The following is a 6,831-nucleotide window of genomic DNA, read 5'->3' on the forward strand; positions in this document are numbered from 1 at the left end:
TCTTGAGCGGGTTTAGCTCCAGGTGGTTCTGACTGCACCAGAGGACCAACTGTTCCACTTCCCTTCTGTATGCAGACTCGTCGCCGTCCCGGATGAGTCCAATGACGGTGGTGTCGTCTGCAAACTTCAGGAGTTTCACAGAGGGGTCCCTTGAGGTGCAGTCAGTGGTGTAAAGGGAGAAGAGCAGTGGGGAGAGAACACATCCCTGGGGGGCGCCAGTGCTGAGGGAACGGGTGCTGGAAGTGAAGTTACCCAGTTTCACCTGCTGCCTCCTGTCAGTCAGGAAACTGGTAATCCACTGACAGGTGGAGGGGGGCACGGTGAGCTGGGACAGTTTTTGGTGGAGGAGCTCCGGGACGATGGTGTTGAACGCAGAGCTGAAATCCACAAACAGGACCCGTACGTAGGTCCATGCAGAGTCTAGGTGGTGCAGGATGTAGTGAAGAGCCATGTTAACTGCATCATCCACTGACCTGTTTGCTCGATAGGCAAACTGCAGGGGGTCAAGCAGGGGATCCGTGATGTCCTTCAGATGGGTCAGCACCAGTCGTTCAAAGGATTTCATGACCACAGATGTCAGGGCGACTGGTCTGTAGTCATTTAATCCTGTGACAGGGGACTTCTATATAGCGCTATTCTACCTATTGGTACTCAAAGCGCTTTACAGTCACAGACACATCTAACCATTCTCTCTCACACAAGCACACACACATTCACACACCAGTGAACGCACTGGGAGCAACTGGGGGTTCAGTGTATTGCTCAAGGACACTTCAGCATCTGGCACAGTCCGGGGATCGAACCGCTAACCCTCTGGTTCGTGGACAACCTGCTCTACCTACTAGGCCACAGCCGCCCCCAATTAAGAGCTTGACACAGACAGAGCTTCTTCTGGACGTCCTCAGTGACAGGGAGTGGAGTTCCTGTGATGCTCTGGGAGGTTTTCACGACCTGCTGTAGTCCTTTGTGCTCCACGACAGAGCAACTCCCATACCAGACTGTGACACAGTTGGTAAGGAACTTCAACTGTGACCAGGTGCTGTACCTCTGAAGGCTGTCTCATTGTTGTTGTTGATGTCATCTATGAACTTCATGATGGAGTTGGATCCATGCACAGGTCTGCAGTCGTGGGTGAAGAGGGAATAGGGGCTCAGCACACAGCCTTGTGGCTCACCTGTGTTGAGTGTGACAGTGGTGGAGCAGGTGTGGCCTGACCTCACGTGTTGTGGTCTGTTGGTCAGAAAGTCCATGATCCAGTTACAGAGGGCGGTGTTGGTGCCCAGGGCTCCAAGTTTGGTGATTAACCTGGAGGGGAGGACAGTGTTGAATGCTGAGCTGAAGTCAGCAAACAGCAATCGTTCATAGGTGTCATTGTTGTCCAGGTGTGAGAGCACAGAGTGCAGAGCTGTGGAGACTGCATCATCTATGCTCCTGTTACTGCGGTAGGTTAACTGGTGTGGGTCCAGTGTGGGAGGGAGGGAGGGAGTCCTTCAGGTGTGCCAGGACCAGTCTCTCAAAGCACTTCATGATGATGGATGTGAGTGCTACGGGGCGGTAGTCGTTGAGGCACGTTGGGTTGGAGTGTTTCAGCTCTGGTACTATGGATGTAGCTTCAGAACATGTTGACACAGATGCTTTGGTGAGGGACAGGTTGAAAATGTCCGTGAAGATCCTGGTGAGCTGCTCCACACATGCTCTGAGCAGACGTCTATCTGAATCCACCACCAGGAGAAGAAAAGACCAGAAACAATGAGGAAACAATGAGGCCTCCTCCGTTACTGGAATTCATGTCACATCTGTTGAAACTCTGCCTGGAGGAACTACACATCAGCACTGCTAAGCTAACAGCATTGCTAAGCTAACAGCTTTGCTAAGCTAACAGCACTGCAGAGCCAGCTGAGTTCTGTCTCCACCCAGTGGACAGTAGCTGTAGCAGCTGTAGCAGCTTAGTTTGTGTTTCTTCTCAACAATGAAGTTGTAAAGGAACTTCCTGTTTACATTTTGTTGATCATAAAGTTTTACAAGTTGATGGTTTCTGTCAAGTTGCAGGTCAGAGTCCTTTATAGGTGACTTATCAGAGCAGATGAGAAGAAAATAATCAGAGTCTTATCAGACTCCTGGATCTAAACTCTGATCAACATGGACCGACACCTACTACTCGTCTTCACTCTGGGTGAGAAATCAGACGACTAACGTCCACTAATCTCTACTCGTTGGTGTTCCTAATAAACTGACATCAACCCTAATATCTATATAATATATCATGTACACAGTGTTAACATGCGATCACGTTAAACACTTACTACATGGTTGCTAGCATTAGCATGTTAGCATTGCCAGAATAATTGTTGTAACACTGATGTTTCCCCACAGTTGGACTATTGTCTACAACAAATACTGCTACTGCCACTGAAGCTACTACTACTACTGCTACACCAGGTACTACCACCACTACCACCCCTACTACCACCCCTGTTACCCCTACTGCTCCCAGTACCCTGGTGTGTAATAATGGCGGGGTAAACCAGGGCGGAGTCTGTGTCTGTCCCGATGGCTATAGTGGACCAACATGCTTAGAAGGTGAGTACAAAACTGGACCAATCACACCTTTAGACCTCCACCTGTCAATCAAACTGATCAGCTGTGACTGAACTCCTAGAAAACTTCTGCAAAGCCCAGAAGATCAATGGCTTCACCTTCCCACAAACGCCCATCAGCTGGTTCGCATACTCAGAGGAAACCTGTCCCAGTGGAATAAATAGTAAGCTTCCACCTGTCCCTTCTTTACATCTCCATCTCAGTCCATCATCCATACTTCAGGTCTGTTTGTCGTCCACTCAGCTGGTAAACCACAGGCGTCCACCAGATGTTTGTCCAACACTGGATCAGCTGCTTTTGACAAACCAATAGAGCTCAACTGCAGCCAGACGCTCAGCGACATACAGCAAAGTGTGAGAGCTGCTGATCATTCTTTAGAAGATCCTGATGCCTGGATCGTCACAATCATCCAGTCTGACTTCCTGTCAGGTCCACTAATTAAAGCTCTTTGGTCCCTCAGCTCGACAGTGGAGATGATTTACAGAACCTGGCCTCCAGCGCTCAGATTCTGACGTCCAACCCTGAAGAGCTGACGCCCGAAAACGCGATGACGGCAGTTCAGATAGCAGACACTCTGCTGAACTCCCCGAACATCACAGAGGTAAAAACACAAAAACTCAAAAGGTCTGAAAACGTGTCTGAGTCTAAACTGTTGTCTGTGTTGCAGAGCGTCAGGGTGGCTGCAGTGGCGACGGTCAGTCAGCTGATGGATGCCAAGCCAACAGACGACAGCTCCAGCCTGAGGTAAACCAGCACACCTTTCTATCGGTCTGTTTGTGTTCGAGCCTCAGGCCGGCCTCAAGCACAGGGCCCTGCTCCAGGTTTCTCCTTGTTAAAGGTTTCCTTGCACCGTCGTCTTAGTGCAGCTCTTGAGGTTTCTGGTTTTGGAAAAAGCATCAGTATGCTAGCATCAGTATGCTAGCATCAGTATGCTAACAAAGGCGATGCTAACAGGCAGATAAGTGGGTTTAATCAAAAGTGTGACTGGTTGAGTGTTTGACCGTCATGTTTCCTTTGGTCAGCCTGACAAAGACTCTGGACGACCTCTCGGTGAATCTCAACTCATCTCAGCTGGTCCAACCAAACCTGGTGGTGCAGTCGGCCCAGGTTCCTGCTGGTGGTACCCAGGGAGTCCAGTTCACCTCGCTGTCAGGTTAGCAGGACTGTTGATGAGTTCATGAACGGTAATGAAGGAGCAGTTTGTGATTTCCTCTTATCGTGCTACATTCAGGGAAATCTGGAAGTTTTGTGCCTGAGAGAATCAAGCTGGACACCAACACGTCAGGGATCAAGGTGGAAGAGGGATTCATAGCTGATGCCCTGATTTACGTACGGTTCCCTGAAGGTGAGGTTCCTGCTCAGCGACTGTAGTTTTTATTTCATTGTTTTGATGAACTGATTGTTGGATCGTTCTCACTTCCTCTCTGTCCTCTCGTCTCAGGGGCAGGTGTCCATCAGCATCAGTCCAGCGTCTCTCTGGGTTTTGTCCTCTACCAGAACGACAACTTCTTCCAGTCAAAACGCTACAGGAGGGACAAGGCCACCATCAGGGTCCTGTCAGGCAGTGTCAAGGGTCAGGAGCGCGACGTGGTGCCGCAACACGTGGAGATGAGGTTCAGACCGACGGTGAGTTCAGATCCAACAATGAACTGTCTGAGTTTTACTGCAACTGGTTCTACTAGTCTGCCCTAGACCTAAACCAGTCTTAACTGGTCCTAACGGTGTAAAGTGACTCGGTCATGGCACCAGTGAGACTTGGTTTGGTTTTAACCTGAGAACAGAGTTTTTGCATTTCATTGTGAAGGTGTGGATCTCGACAGGAAGATGAATGATTAACTAACCTCTGGTCCCCTCGCTGCAGCTGATCAAAGGGAAGACTCTGCACGAGTTCTCCTGTGTTTTCTGGGACTACAACCTCCAGGACTGGAACACCACCGGCTGCTGGAAAGGAAGTGCTTCAGACGGAGCGATGACATGTTTCTGCAACCACACCACCAACTTTGCTGCTCTCTGGGTGAGTATCTGTAAAACTGAACTAAAACGGTTGCCAGACGTCTGATGGTGTTTGTGTTTCAGTCGTTCAAAGAGGAGTACGACTACGCCGAAGCCCTGGACATCATCTCCATCGTGGGACTTTCTTTTTCCATCCTGGGTCTGGTTGTGACAATCATTCACCACCTCACAGAAAGGTTTGACTCCACTGGTTCTGTGTTGGGACTCATCTGAACATCTTAACCTGAGTGTGGTTTGCTCTGCAGCTTTCAGAGGAAGTCTGATGGTCGTCAGAACAACCTGAACTCAAAGCTGGTCCTGCTGAGTTTCTGTGTCTGCCTGCTGGCCTTCATCATCACCTTCCTCTCCGGGGTGCAGAACTCGGCGAGCGAGCCTGACCTTCAGAACAACTCCATCTTGGAATCAGACGAGTACGTGGAGTCAGACCAGGGCTCATGCACGGCGGTGACGGCTCTACTGCACTTCTTCCTGTTGGCCACCTTCATGTGGAACAGCATCTACGGCACTCAGCTGGTGCTGCTGATCCGGAAGATGCGCCGCAGTCTGCCATCGTACTGGACGCCAATGAGCCTGGTGGTGGGATTCGGTACGACACCCTGGACAGCTTCATATTCAATATTTGTAAAAAATCATTTTATTTACTTCCTGTTTCCTGTCAGGAGTCCCAGCTGTCTTCATGGCGGTCACCCTGGGAACAACCTAAAGGATGGACAACCCTCTGGGATACAGACAGGAGGAATTGTGGGTCTTTACTGGTCCTAAACTAGTCATGAACCAGTCCTAAACTAGTCCTAAACTAGTCCTAACTCAGTCTAAACCAGTCCTAAACTAGTCATGAACCAGTATTGACCAGTTGTTACTCGTCCTAAGTTACCGGTCTTTGCTGGTCCTAAACCAGTCTTTACTCGTCTTCCAACCACCACTGACTCATGTACTCGTGTTGTGATCATGTGACCTTTCTGTTTGCAGCTGCTGGCTCGCAGCTCTGGGCGACAACAAACACTTTGACTTCGGGAAGCCAATGTTCTGGGGCTTCGTGGTCCCGGTCGGCGTGATCCTGATCTACAACACGGTGCTGCTGGTCCTGGTCTCACTGACCACCTGCAGGGTGGACCCCAACCTCACCAGGTAACACCGTCAGCTCCGCCCACCGATTCTTCACATGTGAGCATGTATGAACCTTTGTGACCTCTCAGCACCAGGCGCCAGTCTCTGAAGAACAACTTCCTGATCAGTTTCTCTCTGGCGGTGATGCTTGGTCTGTCCTGGGCTCTGGGTTACCTGGTGCTGTTCACCACAGACCCCACCACCCACCTGGTCTTCAGCATCTTCTTCTGCCTCTTCACGACCACACAAGTAAGTCTGCTCCTTCTTCTTCTTCTTTACAGGAAGAGTTGGTGGCTCCCCACGTTAAGAATCACCTTCCTCCTCGTCTGTTTCAGGGTTTTCAGATTTTCATCCTGTTCACGGCCAGAACGCCGACCTTTAGAGCCGCCGTGCTGCGTTCCTTTCACAGCGTCTCCTCGGTCAGCATCTCGCTCAACAACATCTCGACCAGCTCCGAGGACAACGGGTAGATCAAAAAGAAAGAGACCAACAGCCTGTAGGACGGACCGGGACAACCAGACACACATCCTGCAGTTTGACAGCAGCCGGTTCTACTGGTTCTACTAGTCACATGTAGACCTAAACCAGTCTCTACTGGTTCTAAACCAGTCTAAACCAGTCTCTACTGGTCCTAAACCAGTCTAAACTAGTCTCTACTTGTTCTAAACCAGTCTTAGCCAGTCTCTGCTGGTTCTAAACCAGTCTAAACCAGTCTCTACTTGTTCTAAACCAGTCTAAACTAGTCTCTACTTGTTCTAAACCAGTCTAAACCAGTCTCTGCTGGTTCTAAACCAGTCTAAACCAGTCTCTACTTGTTCTAAACCAGTCTAAACCAGTCTCTACTGGTCCTAAACCAGTCTAAACCAGTCTCAAAGTGTTGTAGTTGTGATGTCAGTGATGTTTAGTTTGGTTTTAACCTGATTCCAGTTCCTCTGAGAACCCTGTGATGTTGATGGTAACTTTTTGTGTTCTTCTAATAAACGTTTACTGCATTCAGAACCTTCACTGACTCATCTCCTCTGACCCGTGTTGACATGACTGAGTCTCTAGAGGGCGCCATTACTCCATCTACTCTTTTACACAACGTCCCAGCTCTCAGAATAAAAACAGAAG

General features: G+C 49.6%; 1 pseudogene across 1 annotated transcript; it reads left to right on the forward strand.

Annotated features, from left to right (window-relative positions):
- Positions 1–1,600: 1,600 nt before the first annotated feature.
- On the forward strand, positions 1,601–6,258 carry LOC311509594 (adhesion G-protein coupled receptor G7-like; annotated as a pseudogene). Its single transcript has 14 exons — positions 1,601–1,675; positions 2,802–2,951; positions 3,059–3,199; positions 3,266–3,342; positions 3,621–3,751; positions 3,830–3,943; positions 4,040–4,224; positions 4,460–4,612; positions 4,675–4,787; positions 4,857–5,197; positions 5,271–5,352; positions 5,581–5,739; positions 5,808–5,967; positions 6,054–6,258. The product of its transcript is annotated as an adhesion G-protein coupled receptor G7-like (transcript).
- The last annotated feature ends 573 nt before the right edge of the window (positions 6,259–6,831 follow it).

The sequence above is a fragment of the Chelon labrosus genome, assembly GCF_963514085.1.
Source record: "Chelon labrosus genome assembly, chromosome: 24".
Classification (NCBI taxonomy): Eukaryota; Metazoa; Chordata; class Actinopteri; order Mugiliformes; family Mugilidae; genus Chelon; species Chelon labrosus.